Below are 15,580 nucleotides of genomic sequence, written 5' to 3'. Positions count from 1 at the left end.
CATATTATTTACAGCATGAAATAGCACAGAGTACATATGTATATGCTATGATTTTTGCTTGGCAGTAACTCGTTCATGGTTATACCATTATTCATATTCATAGGCTTTTATAAGTGTTTATATAAGATAGTAAGCTAATAATAATGACAGCAATTGCCAAGATCCCTGTTGAACATTTTAAATACCGTCTTTATTTCTCTGTCCTTACCATAGCTCTTTTATATTATCATCTGGAGGGAAAGGCCAAATCAATTCATATATTTTTTGAAATTGTTACTAATTTACATATGTATGTTTCTTAATAATGGTTTTTAAAAACTTATGCTACATTTATACCCCAAATTGAATTTTGATGGGTTATTTGAAAGCAAAATTCTCCTTTCTTTCCCATCAAGTCAAATTTCAAAGACCTATTGAGAATTCACTTTAAGGGTGATTATGGCTGAGAAAAATGTTTCCCAATATCATGTACTTTGAAGTCAGATAAAACTGAATTTAATACCAGGTCAGTCATTCTGTAGCAATAACCTTGGGCAGTAAGCTTAATCTCTCAGACATTCAATTCCTCGATCTTTAAAATGAAGCTAAGTCTGTACAAAGGAGGCTATTTAGCTTAACTGCAAATATTCAAATTGCTTGGTTCAGAATAAATGAAGTTATGATGTTTATACAGTGGAGTATAGGGAGACATGCATTTTTTTTTAAAGTATTTTCAAATTTCAATGATCTTACCACAACCAAACATCATCCTATATTAAGCATATGTATACTTTACTGTAACAAAAAGACATATTTCTTCTGGGCCTAAAATTTAAACTACCCAGAGGCCAGCAGAGAAGAGCATTGAAGAAATATATTCAGAGTTCATTTAGAAACAATGCTTCTCAAATTGAAGGTTTTTCTCAAGTGGTGAAGTGCAAATGTTGAGCAGAAGTAATGCTTAGATCTCATGCACTTTGAGACAAAAGCACAAAGAAGCTCTGGCTGAATATTACTATTCGCTCATAAACAAGCTTAGAGAGAAGCAAGGAATACATAAGTTTAAGATTATTTGTTAGGTCATAATTTTTGTACATTCATTTGCTAATAGAATTGTGCATGAAGAATATCACATTTAAGTTCCATACTCATAAAATCTTGTTTGTTATATGTGGATTATCCATGTGAAGAAAATTCAATTTTTGTGAAGTCTAGTTTTCTTAGATAACAAGTAGCAAGAATATTATGTGACAAAATGAAGAACACTTATCATATATTTTAGAATATTAATTACTGTAAACTAAACCTTGGCTTCAATTATTTTCTTAATTAAATCCATTCATTTTAAAAATAATTTTATCATTGGAAATGCTTATATTTTCCTAAGAAATGACTATTTACTTGTTTTCTAAATGAATGCCCTGTGTTAGTCTTAATTGCTTAAGTTTCTTCCAATGATTTCTTCAGATTACTTGTAGTGATCACATGAACTTCCATAAAACAGACCTTCTAAAATAGAACATGGCAGAAAACCAGTTTTGCAAACAAAATTTCTAAATAGTAACTTGCCATTGGGCTTCTTGTTTTCATACTCTTTCTCAGATCACAGACATGATTTGAAAAGTCACATCCCATTTGCCTTTCTGAACCCTGAATTGTTATTATTTTAGAACAAGAGAATGTGAGCTCCATTTGTTTGTAACCCTTTAGCATCTCATAATGTTTTTGAGTAAATAACTTAGGGATATAAGAGAACGAAAAAAGCCTGAAAATATAAGATAATAAATTATCTTATCAGGTACTAGAAATCTTTAATTAAAACCTTTTTTTCCAGAATCTCATGCCTTTCTAATCCATTGGAATTATACTCAGATTAGACATATCATCATTTGTCCTAAATAAGGTTCTGAATTACAATAATTATATCAGTTTCTATCACATCATTTTCAAAACCAGAATGAACTAAAATGAAACAAAATTTACTTCACTCTATAACAATTATGAGGCAGGTGGTTCAAGCCATAGCTATAATACTAGGAAGGCAGGGACTTAGATCTGATAATACTAATTCTGAGCCAGCTGGAGCAGACAAATCCTAGAGATTCTTATCCGAATATATGAACTCTACTTCTTAATGTTAATATAATATTGGGTGTTGAAATTAATTGAGATGAAAAAGTTTATCATTATTTATTAAATCTACCATTACTTGATAAGTATACTGGATACATCAGTACTCCCATATTCATGGTTGCCCAAAAACACAGAGTGGAGCTGAAGTGTCTGCCAGTAGATGGATAAAAAGAATGTAATAAACAAAGGAGGAGGCAACAATGCTTGATAAAAAATGTACCCATTACCTTGCCCATGTAATTTTAAGCCCTCTGTATGGTAGTTTAACAATTAAAAAAAAAGACACAATAGGACAATATCCAAATATGTATAAATGATGAAATATCATCTTTTGTGGCAACATGGATAAATTTATTTCATGTCCAATAAAACAAGTTAGGCATGGAGACACCTGACTTTACCTCATGATCTTAACTCCTGTCTACAGAATCTGAGAAAAATTCATCGGATGGTAGTGGAGCAAATAGAAAGTAGATAACAAAGATGGGGGAGAAGAAGGATAAGTAGGAAGAGTGAACAGTCACAATGTTACAGTGATGAAGGTAGAATATATTCTTGTGTCTAACTGCATTGTAGAATGCCCACAGTTAAGAATACTGTATATCTATTTCAAAATTCCTGCAAGAAAAGATTTTATGCACCTTTCATGAAGAAATTTTGTTTGAAATAATAAAGGTTCTCATTACTCCGATTTCACCATTACACAATAACTACAGGCATCTAAACAACAACAACAACACACACATAAATATGCATGGTCCTAATGTGACAATTAGAAATTTAAAAGAAATAATTAGTAACTTGGTTTCTAGTGGCTTATACCTGTAATTCCTAGCTACTCAAGAAGCTGAGCTCTTAGGGCCATGTTTGAAAGTCAGAGGGAACAGAAATATCCTTGATTTATTTGAAATTAACTGGCAAACATCCATGGATACTTCCAATTAATGAGCAAGATGTCACAAGTGGAGGTGTGGCTTAAATGGTAGCAAACCAGCCTCGAGTGTAAAACCCAAGCAAGAGGGTGAAGCCCTGAGTTCACACACACACACACACACACACACACACACAAATGGAGTCCATGAAACAGGGTCCATCATCCTGTGACCCTATAAAAGTAAACCTAAATCTACTATGGAGTAAATTGTTTTACTCTAGGCAAAAGAAACCTAAATTTACCCAATCAGAAACTGTTAAGCCAACTCTTCACTGGAGACTTTACAGCTACACTTTCATGCTGTGTTTCCATTGCCTTGCTTATGAGAACAATTAAAATCTTTTAACTTTCTTTCCAATCTATTTGTAAAGGTCTCAGAATGTAACATATAAGGATATTTAGGACAGCTCAGAGTTGGTAAAATTTACTAGTGCCTCTTCGGGGAACAAAAGAAAAAAGAAAAAATGGAGGGCACAGAGAGAGATAGGGAGGGGGAGAGAAAGAAGAAAAGTGGAGGCAGAGAGAGGAGAGGAGAGAGGTGGGGGAAAGAGAGGGAGAGGAAGAGTGGGAGAGAGAGGAGAGGAGAGTTGGGGGGAGAGGCATGGGGCAGAGAGAGAGGAGGGGAGAGAGAGAGAGAGGAGAGGGAGGACACCTTCTAAGAACCAAATGTCAGGTTTGGGATGGAAACAATCCTTTCAGCATATATGCCTTACAAAGGAGCATTGCTAGGATTCCAGGCTGTATGTATCCTCTTCTTCATGGAGCCTTGCTGGTTTTGTTATGGTTTGTTTCATTACTCAACTCAAATTGAATATCTACAGTGGCAAACTTGAGCTTACTTATTTAAACATAAACTTTTTTTCAATACGAATAAGCTTTGTATGTTGTATTGTGTTGTCAATAAAGAATGTTACCCAAGTTACCAAATGGTAACTTTTTTTAAAGATAACTCAATTAGGAGGTCAACCACCATTACCAAGACACAAAGCACTTTTTTCTCAAGATGAGAATATCTGGGTGACAAATATATTCATTTGCTAAACTACCATGTGTGCCCCACGTTGCTAATTTTTACTAAAAAGTAATTAACTAAGCACAATATAATAGTTCCAAGACTATTAGTAAAGTTCCTTGGGAATTAAAATAAATTTCCTATGATAGAACTAATTTAATCTCTTATCAGTACAGGTTTAATTGCAAAAGTTGTTCAGATAAGATGTCCAATAATTTGTATAAGAAATCTGGAAGAAATTAAATACATATCCAAGTGAATCAAAGTCAGAGTTAAATTAAAATTCCAAATAACTCAACACTGTAAACTGGATTATGTTTGAGGTATTCTGAGCCATTCTTGATTCAAACATTATAGTGTTACACAGTAAGATTTGAGACTAAGGTAGAGAGGAAGTAGGAAGGAAGGCAGTAGGAGGAAAACCAATTAGTGAGAGAGAAAACTCAAGATGACCAGCCCCAGAGATAAGCTTGACCAACTACTAACAATTTATAGCAAATGTGATCACTAAATGCAAATGGAAATGTAACTCATTTACAATTATGAATGCCCATTCCTTTTGTACAATCAATGGATAATTTAGAGAACATAATTGATCTGGAAATAAAGAAAGAGGAAAAGAGTGTCCAGCAAATAGTCATTACTGACGGTCTAGAAAAATGATTAAATTCACTAAAACTAATAAAATATATTCACAAATACTTAACCTCATTTTATATAACAATGCTATTTGTGTTAACATGCCATAGTCACTGAATTTCAACTAAATTTGGGAGTCTTTCAGGAGACAAGTAATATTTTATTTGATACAGCTTGTTTATTACAATTGTCAATTACTATGTATAAGAAAGACAATTGATTTTCATTTACTATTATGTACGATTTAATGAAACAGAATTTTATTTTTTATTTTAATTTATTTTGTATAGTTTCTATTTATTGTTATTATAAAGATGATGTCCAGAGTGGTTCAATTACAAAATTTATTTTTGAATGTCATCCATTCCCTGGTTCTCTCCCAGTTTTTCCTTCGCATTCTCAGCCAAAGAGAACTTTTTAAAGTTGATGAAAGTTGCTATAATTCTTGCTACCCTGCATGCTTTAATCCTGAGGATTTCAGTTCAAGGCTAGCATGAGAAGAAAAGTTGCTGAAATTCTGTCTCCAAAATAACCAACAAAAAGTTGATTTGGTGCTGTGCCTTAATGGAGAGTATCAGGCAAAACCCTGACTTCAAACTTCATGTTCACAAAACTTAAATATAATAAAATTATTTTTAAAATTATGAAAGTTAAAAATGATCCAATCTGATGGAGGCATAGAATTCCATTATATATATATATATATATACATATATGTATATATATATACACACATATATATACATATATATATATATATATCACATTTTCTTGATCCATTTATTTACTGAAGGGCATCTGGGTTGGTTCCATATCTTAGCTATGGTGAATAATGCTGTGATAAACAAAGTTGTGCTGGTAGCTTTAGCATGGTCTTGATTGTGATCATTTGAGTAAATGCCCAAAAGTTAGACTGCTAATTAATTTGAGAGAAATTTTAATGGTATAACATGTTCTTATATGGAAAATCCATATGAATATAATACACTTGTTTAGGTGAATAGATTATTGTTTAGTTTTTTCTAAAATTTTTTCCTATTAAATCAGTTTATTTACTGTCTTGCTAATACTAATGAGAATTTCTTGTAGTACATGCTTCGTTTTTGTTTGTTTTATAATGTTATCCAATCTTCAAAGTTAAACAAAAACTTTAAAGTAAACTACTTAGAATAAAATGGTGACTAGAACCAATGCAATATAAGCCACTCACCAATGGCTGTAGTCATGAAAGTAATCTTAGCAACTCAAGAGGCTGAGATGCAGAGGATCGAAGTTTAAAGGTAGACTGTATTTCCCAAATGACATATAAATATCAAGTGTGACTGAAGTGATACAGGACAAGCCGAGCAAATATCCCATGCAATTGTGAATCTCTAAGTACCAGCAAAATTATTGTTAATAATAATTATTATATTGTTACATTACATATTATAATATATTATATAATATGCATATTATTATCTAATATAATATAAAGTTATTATGATTAATTAGAATTAGGAAAATGAAAAATGCTAGAACAAAGAAAATAAGCATATGATACAAACATAAATATTTTAGGAACAGTTGAACTTGAAATACTTGTGAGCTTCTTAGAAGAAAATAATAGTCCATTTTACAATACTTACCATTAGAAATTGGAAAACTCATCAGGATATGCAGAGATTCTTCATGATACATTTTAAAATTAAAGCCATGAGATGTTTGAATGTGGTGCGTTTTCTCAGTGGCATAACTATATCCAATATACTACTTTAATGTGGCTGAGCCTTGTAGCTCCCCATTATCTTCTAATGGTCTGATTTGGCTTAAGGATAGCATTTGACACCATGGCTTTTTTTCCTTTTCCCAATGTCAGTGCTTCAGAGTTATAAAAAGAAAAGGTCACTTCTCAATGTTGTATATTCAACAGATTCTAGAAAGCTGGTAGTTAAGAGAGTAAAAGCTCTCAAAAATTGGTTTGAACTTCTGCTTAGAAGTGAATACACATAAATAGAAATTAGAGTCTGATATTATATTTGGTTCTTTTCAGAACGTTCAGAAACTGCTCCTCTTAAGAATATTTACCAAAAAAATATGGGAGGCAACCATATATTTAATATTTGTTGGATGCATAGGTCAGCTGGCAAAAGAGTAAGATTCAGAGGCATTGAGGAGAAATAAGGACAACCATAGCTAAATTCCTGATGATATCTGCAATCCATCAAGCCAAGGAAGGTTAGATAGAGATTTTCAGTCTGTGGACCAAGCAGACCTCTCCTCTTTATACATTACCCAGTCTGCTATTGTTACAGCACCAGAAAAAATTACAAAGAAAAACCTTACGCATATCATTCAAAACTTTATAAACTATTGCAGTAAGACAACAGCTTAGAAAATCAGAATAAGCGATGTGCTTAGCTAAGTTTTATTAAATGGTTTGAACTTTATTAGGAAATTATGTAAGCTCTTCGGTTTTGCTAAAAAGAACTGCTCTCAAAATAGTTGGGATTCAAATGATCTTGTTCACTGACATTCTTTAAATACTAGAACCATGCTGCACTCAGATTTTATAGGTGAAGCCACTGCTGGAATAGCAGGGATATGAGAATTCCTCCTAATTATTTCTAGCAATTGTTTCTACTTTCTTACCTGCCTTATTTCTTTCTTTGTAGTATATCTGATTTTGACCACATATGTATATGTATAGGTCACAAAAAACAAGTAGAACATTAAATAAGTTACAAATAGTTAAATGACTAAAAGAATTTGGCTATGAAAAGCAGAAAAAATATAACAATGCTCACCAACAAATGCACAATCCACTCATCCTTTTCCTTGCTTAGATAAAATTAATATGTAAGTTCTCAAGTACCCGTCACTGATTCTCACTGGCTTTCAAAAACTATAGTAATGATTATAAAGACCATTAAAATTAAAGAGAATAGTTTTACTAGATAAATATTACCAGCATCTTTATTATTTTTTCTAAATATATAGTTTTTATTGTAAAGATACTGTACAGAGGGGTTACAGTTACATGAGCAAGGGAATAAGCATATTTCCTGTCGAGCATCCTTAGCCCTTCTCTTGCTTTTCCCCTACCATCCCTTCCCTCCCCGCCTCCCCCACTCCTCCCTCCTCCCACAAGCAAAGTTGTAAAGTTTGTCTTCAACATACTGTCTTGTACATCTCATTATTAAATGGGTCACCTTAAATCCTTATTTCAGCATTTTGTTATTTCCCTTCTCCTCCCAAAATTAGAAAAAGATATATACAAGATGCAGGACACCAGAATCAAATACAGTGACAACAGGGATTATTGTACCATGGGGGAAGAACTACAATGAAACAAAAAAACACAAATAGTACACTATAAATACATTAAAAAGAACAAAAACAAAGTGTACAACCACTGTGGAAAACAGTATGGAGGTTCCTCAAAAGACTCCACATAGAACTCCCCTATGACCCAGAAATCTCACCTTTAGGCATTTACCCAAATGATCACAAACAAGGCCATACTATATCTACTAGCAAAAGTATGTTTGTTGCAGCATTATTTACTATAGCTGGTATATGGAACCAACCAGATGCCCTCAGTAGATGAATAGATCAAGAGAATGTGATACACACACACACACACACACACACACACACACACACACACACACACACTTATATTCTATGCCTCCATCAGAAAGAATGACACCACCCCATTTGTGAGGAAATGGAAAGAATTGGAAAAAATATATTACGTGAAGTAAGCCAGGCCCAAAGAAACATAGGTTTCATGGTTTCCCTTATATGCAATAACTAGTATATGTCTAGGACAAGCAGAAGAAATCAAAAGCTATGTACATATGACCATATAACCCGATGTTAAACAAAATTAACCCCAAGATAGGGACATAAGAGGTTTTAACTTTGTAGCATCTTCATTATTTAAAGGTACTTTAAATAATTCATTACAGATTATTTTTAAACCAAGTTTCTCTCGGGTTGTTTAGACACACTCATCTTCTTTTGAGGTATTCTATTCTATAAGCAGATATGGGCACACTATAGTTCATAAATAAAATCTTCCTGTTAATTTTAAAATAAGTTTTTTAAAAAAAATAAGTTTTATTGGGGCTGGGAAGGAGACTCAGTGGTAGAGTGCTTGCCTTGCATGCATGAGGCCCTGGGTTCAATTCCTCAGAACCACATAAGCAGAAAAAGCCAGATGTGGTGCTGTGGCTCAAGTGTTAGAGTGGAATCCTTGAGCTGAAGAGCTAATTTCAGGCCCCAAAACTGGCAAAAAAAAAGTTTTATCATAATATAGCCATGGTCAATGGTTATTTTGTATATTGCTATTTACTGATTGGGCAAAAGACGAGTTTGCTTAATTGACTGTAAACAGACCTTATGGCACCTAAGATGAAAACATTTAGTCTGTGCCTCTTTCAGAAGTAGACTTCTGCCATATGCTTTGTCGGAAACTATATTGAAAGAGTTCTAAGACACCACACCCACTTAGATGTCTTTCCCTCTCTTTGGATATTCATTGTAAGTTGCATGTGGGTTGCTTCTATCTCTTTAATTTCAAAAACACGTGCATCCCAAATTTAACTGCCTGGACCTTCTTACTTTGTTATGATCATTTCTGTGATTCTTTTCATTAGCTTTAACTAAAAGCTGAAGACTCACATATTTCATTTTGCACCCCAATCTCAGAATCCCACACACATATCATAAGATATACTCATTTTAATACCTAATTAAGATCTCAGATTTTACATGTCCAAAAGAGAACTTTCAATTCTTAATTTTACTTGTAAACTATACTGTACGTCCACATCTTTCTGACACATCTGTCTCAGTAGCGACTTTTCCATATTCTGGTTGTTAACACCAATGTTTGTAGTCTCCCGATTGATAGGTGTTCCTCATAGCTCCCATCCAGCCCATCAGTGAATCCTATTCATCTTCACTGTATCTAAATAATAACCTCATCCACATCATCAACAGATCTCAACTGGATTGCGGTAATGGTCATGACATCTGAATTCTTTGTTTCTGTCCTTAATCTACTTAAGTAAGTGTTCATCAAAGAAGTCACAGTACTGCTGTTGGAATGGATGTTAGAAGGCATTCTTCCACTCAGAACTCTACATTGCACTAAAAATGAGAGCAACTATTAAGTATGTATTCTACTCTGTGTATTAGTAGGATTTTTCTACTCTTTGCATTAGTTAAGATTTTTCACCATAGTGACTATCTACAAGGAAAAAGCCCTGAAAGTTAAATTTAGCCGATCATTTTGTTCAAATATAGAAAGTGATTGAGGGTAGGAAAAGAGATTTAGAGTATATGAAATTTTTTACACATACACTACTCTATGTTTGTGTGTATGTGATTGTGGGAATAGTGTTCACATGTTTACATATATGTATGGTGTGAATGTATATTATACACATTTGTGTGCCTGTATAGTTCATATATATTATACACATGAATATTGCTAACTGCAATGCACATTATTCAGGAAAGGCACCCTTGAAAACACTCAAATAAAATTACAGCTCTTCTTTCCTCCATCATTTTAATTTCATTGTCTTTATAGCAACATAGGTCATTGGAGCATAATAGCAGGGTTGAATTCTGACTGTATTAATGGACTAATACTTGAAAAAAAATGAATGCCCTTCTGTAAAAAATGTTTTAGTCATGCTCTTGGAGCTAAAGAACAATTGCTTAAAGTTGATGAAATTTTTAAAGAACAGTATATCAGCAAAATTATGATATAAAATGGTAATTTGAGTCAAATGTGTCATCCTTAGTGTTCATTCTGAGGCTAAGTGTACGGAGGCAGCATTTGACCCTGAGACAATGGTTGAGAACTACTATTAACCAGGAAACAGTTGTAAGATAACAGTATAAACTTTTAAATATATGTACAGCTACCTGTGTTTTCTCTTTATCCAATCATCCAAATGAAGAAATGCTGATCACACAAAAGCATAATAGTGTATCATATTTGTATAAACGATAGTGAGGATATGAAATCTAAGTTAAAGCTGAAATTCAAACTGTAGTTCATGATTGGAAGAGAGGCAACTTGGTATTTGATTAAAAAATAGAATGTAAATGGTAAAAAACAGAGAGCACGGGTATACAAATTGATGACATATTTAATATATTTAAAATACTTAATATACTTACTTTAATATGTTCAATATACTTACTTTAATATACTTTATACTTACTTTAAAGAAAATCTGAGATATTAAAAATAATTTTCACTTTAGAAACTAAAAATGTACAGGCAAAAAAATCTTAAAGATAAAAAGAGCATTTTATGTATTTTCAAGATTGTCAAAATATAAGAAATATGGATTTTGGGGGCTGAGAAGGTGGCTCAGTGGTAAAGCGCTTGCCTTGCATGCCTGAGGCTCTGGGTTCGATTCCTCAGCACCACATAAACAAAAAGAAAAAAGCCGGAAGTGGCACTGTGGCTCAAGTGGTAGAGCGCTAGCCTTGAGCTGAAGAGCTGAGGGACAGCGCGCAGGCCCCATGACCTGACCCCCCCCAAAAAAAAAGAAATATGGATTTTTAAAGTTTTTCTCATTATGGTAAAAAAAAAATCACATATAAAATGAATGTATTCGTCAACAGCTTTGCAAAAATAATGAAAACAAATAAGGAATAAAATTATCTCAACAGTGTTTACAGAAGAGATATAGAAATAATTAGTAAGTACATGAAAAATTGCTGAATCTCTCTATTATTCAGGTTTATAAATATTAAAGTCACAGTTCCATTCAGATATTCATTAGAAAATCTAAATTTGTAACAATACTATTTTTTTAAAAGTTACATAAATTCATAAGCATTGGTTGCTATTGTAAAGGTATTTTTGAAATATGTTTGAAAATATATTACAAAATTAAGTATAAATTTACTTAATATCCATATATTACACTTCTAGATATTTCTCGAGAAAAAGGAAAAGTTAAAAAATATATGAACAAGAAAATCCAATTTCATTTTATACATTATAGTCTACACCTGGAAAAAACTCATAAATGGGTGAACAAGAAATTTGTTATATAACTGGAGAATAAATGATATTTATTTTTGATATTTAGAAATGAAAATTAATAATTTATTGGTACATATCTCAACTTAGAGAGAAATTATCTACTTAATTACTCCATTTACAATAAAGATCAAGAAGAGGAAAAATCAATCAAGTGTGTTAAAATACATTAGATATATAGTCAAAAAAATCACTTGAAATCATAAAACATAAGTAATTATCTGAGTAAAATAACATTAAGCAAAATTTGGCAATATCCCATAAATTTATGAATTTCTCAGAAAAGCTAGGTGCTAATTAAATATTCACAAAGCTTCACAAATATTAGAGAAAAAACTTGAATTAATATTGAGTATCAATTTTATATTTAATTCTCAATTAATAGAACAGATTTCAAATTTATGCCATGACAAGTCTTAGAATTAATTTTCAACAAAATGTTTAAGGGTTAAATGTAAATCTGCTTAGTATGTTCATTTCATGCAAAGTCAATACCCCTGGGTAAGTTAATTTTCTGTTTTAAAATTACATTAATGTGATCACTAAGCAAAGCAAGGCTCATGTTATTTTCTGACTCATTAATCTACCATAAGAAGCCTTTTTTGTCAAATTTATAAATTAAACTAATATAAGAACTCTTGCTGCTTCAATAGTAATACTAGGTCAGCAACTTTCTTCTATTTTACTTTGGGTCTAGTCTTATCAGAACCTGAAGTAACCACCGCAAGTTACAATTAACTTATAATGCTTTCAGCGGTACACTTTTTAAATCAACTGAATCTAAGTTTCAATATTTAATCTTCAAATTATATGTTAGTATTGTAGACTGAATCATGCAATCTCTAAATTTGCATATCAAAGACTATCCCTCTCTGTGGCTACATTTGGAGATAGGACACCAGGTAATTAAGGCTAATGGGAGTAAGGACTGGGCTTAATCCAGTGATTTTTTTTTTTTGACGAGATTGAAACATTAGGGAAAAGAGAAAAAAAATCATCTAAAGATACAGCAAAAAGTGTGCACGTAGTTGTTGGTAAGAAGAAATGTTATACTAGAAACTAGTCCTGATAACATTTTGATTTTGTACTGCTAGCACACAGAATTATGACAAAATACATTTCTGCCATTTAAGCCTTCCAGTATGTTATTTATATCAGTCTGCTAGTGCAGACGGACAGATTTATATGGAAAACATATACATTTATATAGAAAACTCACATCCTGTTGGAAATAATAAACAATTTTGAACGATTGACCATCATCAGGTGAAGTCTACTTGACACCCTCATTTGATAGAGACCTTCAAATTACCATCCACAAAACTTGATTGATCAACTGACTTATTCTCTAGTTTTTATATATCAATGTTATTCATTTGAGAAAAAATATAGGTGTGAAAAGTATAAAATGTAAGTTTCATTTCAAAGAAAATCCAACTGGCACAGATATTCACAGAAAATATGTATTCCTTTATGAAGAGAGAAGATAACACAAGTGGTAAGTACAAATAAAAATTGATAAAAAATACTAGAGTAATTAAAGACATTTTTTGTCATCATTAAATTGATTCATTCATTTTCTTCTGGTTAAATAATCTGCAACATATAGTTAGCTGACCCAGGTCATGAGGAAAGGGGAACCTGGAAATATTGGAATGGGGGAGAGTCACTGAAACCTTTCTTCCTCCCTCCCTCCTTCCCTCCCTCCCTCCTTCCTTCTCTCCCTCCCTCCCTTCCTTCCTTCTTCTCTCTCTTTCATCTGTCTCTGTCTCTTTTTCTCACTTTCTCTCTTTCCCTTTTTCTTCTTTTTGTACTCGTCCTGGGGCTTGATCTCAGGTCCTGGGCACTGTCCCTGAGCTTTATGCTGAAAGCTAGTGTTCTGTCTAACTCTGCCACTTGAGCCACAGCCCCACTTCTGGGTTTGTGTGTTTGTGGGGGAGGGGATGGGGCTGTTTTATTGGAGATAAAATATCTCAGAGGCTTTCCTGCTTAGGCTGGCTTCAATCTGTAATCCTCAGAGCTCAGCCTCCTGAGTAGCTAGAATTACAGTTATGAGTCACTGGCACTCTATACCTTTTCAGAATGTCAATATAACTCCAGAACATGTAGTGACCATTTATTTAACACGACAACACCATTAATTGGAATTCATTCCTACAGCAAAGAAAGTCAACAAGTGTTTTGTTAAATTGAAGTAAAAGGATGTTAAAAATAATAAGCTTCATATTTCCTGATTAAGAAAGTAGATATATGTAGCTCCTGTTCAAGTCAACAACAAATAGAGAGGTAAATTTCTTTTATCTTCTTGTGTTAACTACTTTTATATTCCCCTCTCCCCTTTCTGCTCTCTTTAGATGACTCTTCTCTAGCATTCCATTTTATTGTAGATATAATATCTAAAGATATTATATATTTTGTAAAAGATTCCATATTTCATTTCTGGGTCAATAAATGGCTAAATTCCACTTTACACCAAACCCTAGTATTAAAATGTTTAAATCTTAATAGCATGTTTCTACTTAGTACCTTTTCACTTTTCCCCTGAGGAATTCTAGAAATTTTGTTCATAATTTTAAATATAAATATATATATTTATAAATATATATATATATATCAGGTCTCATGGGACTATATAGATTCTATTTCTATATCTAAATATCTATCCAGAACTCTCTATAGATACATCTATACACCCATGGAGAGATCTAAATAGATGTTATCAATATAGCTATAGATTTATCTATAGAGAGATCGAGATATCCTCATGACAATTTCATTTTCACCCAGTACGATGAACATAAAAGATGACACTAAGTTGAGATACATGTGCTTAAGAAATTAATCATTAGTTGCAATGGAAATAGCTATTGTTGAGCCAATTCCATAGAGCTGGCATTGCTTGGGATCTCAGCCTCCATGTTCCAGATGCCCTGTTATCTATCCTCTGCTTATGTAAGGGATGTCAGCTCCTCTTCCTTCCCCTGACCTCTGTGCCTCCATTCTCACAGCTATTCCTCCCATCTGGGCCCACAGCTCGCCTCCTTACCACACACAGCATATTGCCATCTCTGAAGAGGAACATTGTCTGAGTACAGACACTGTGTTCTCAGACTGCACGGCTGCGCCTACTTCATGGCTCCCACTTATTCTTAGCACAGTGGCTAAGAAAAGTAAAAAAAAAAAAAAACAATGATTAAAAAAATAGAAACAGAGAATGATCCTGTTCAAAAAACAAAAATGTAGTGGAGAAAATGTTTGAAATGAGCTCAGCTTCTCTAATCCACAGAACGGGGGACTTCGCCTTCCACACTTGGAATTGTCAATAACCTGATAAGCAAGCCCCAGGCTCTGCACCCCAAATGGTGTCAGAAAAGCTAGTGTGGCAACGATGATATTTATTAGATTCCTGGGCTTCAATTTCCATTCATTTCTTGAGTGATTCTGGTAGGTGACAAACCATCTCTGAACTTAGGTCATTTTTCCATAAATGACGAAAAGCTACATTCACCACATTATGGTGTAAGCCGATGCTTCCTGTGTAAGAGCTTTATCAGTTCACCACATCCTGGACTGTAATTGTTTAAACAAATGGCAGACTCATATTAATTTCCGTACTAGCAGTACATTTAGTGGTTTAAGCAATGGCGTCTTAGATATCTTATTTTAAACTGTACGTACACTGTTATGGACAACATAAGATTTGCCTTGATTCACCAGTTTACTGCTCAAAGAATGTAAGGTATATGCATTTTTGAGGGCTTGACATTTGGTGAAGGGCAGAACCTGGATAACAGCTGTTCTCAAACTGAATTCCTAGAGGTAA

The sequence above is a fragment of the Dipodomys ordii genome, unplaced genomic scaffold, assembly GCF_000151885.1.
Source record: "Dipodomys ordii isolate 6190 unplaced genomic scaffold, Dord_2.0 Scaffold4, whole genome shotgun sequence".
In the NCBI taxonomy this organism is placed as follows: Eukaryota; Metazoa; Chordata; class Mammalia; order Rodentia; family Heteromyidae; genus Dipodomys; species Dipodomys ordii.
Note: the sequence above shows the minus strand (reverse complement) of the source record.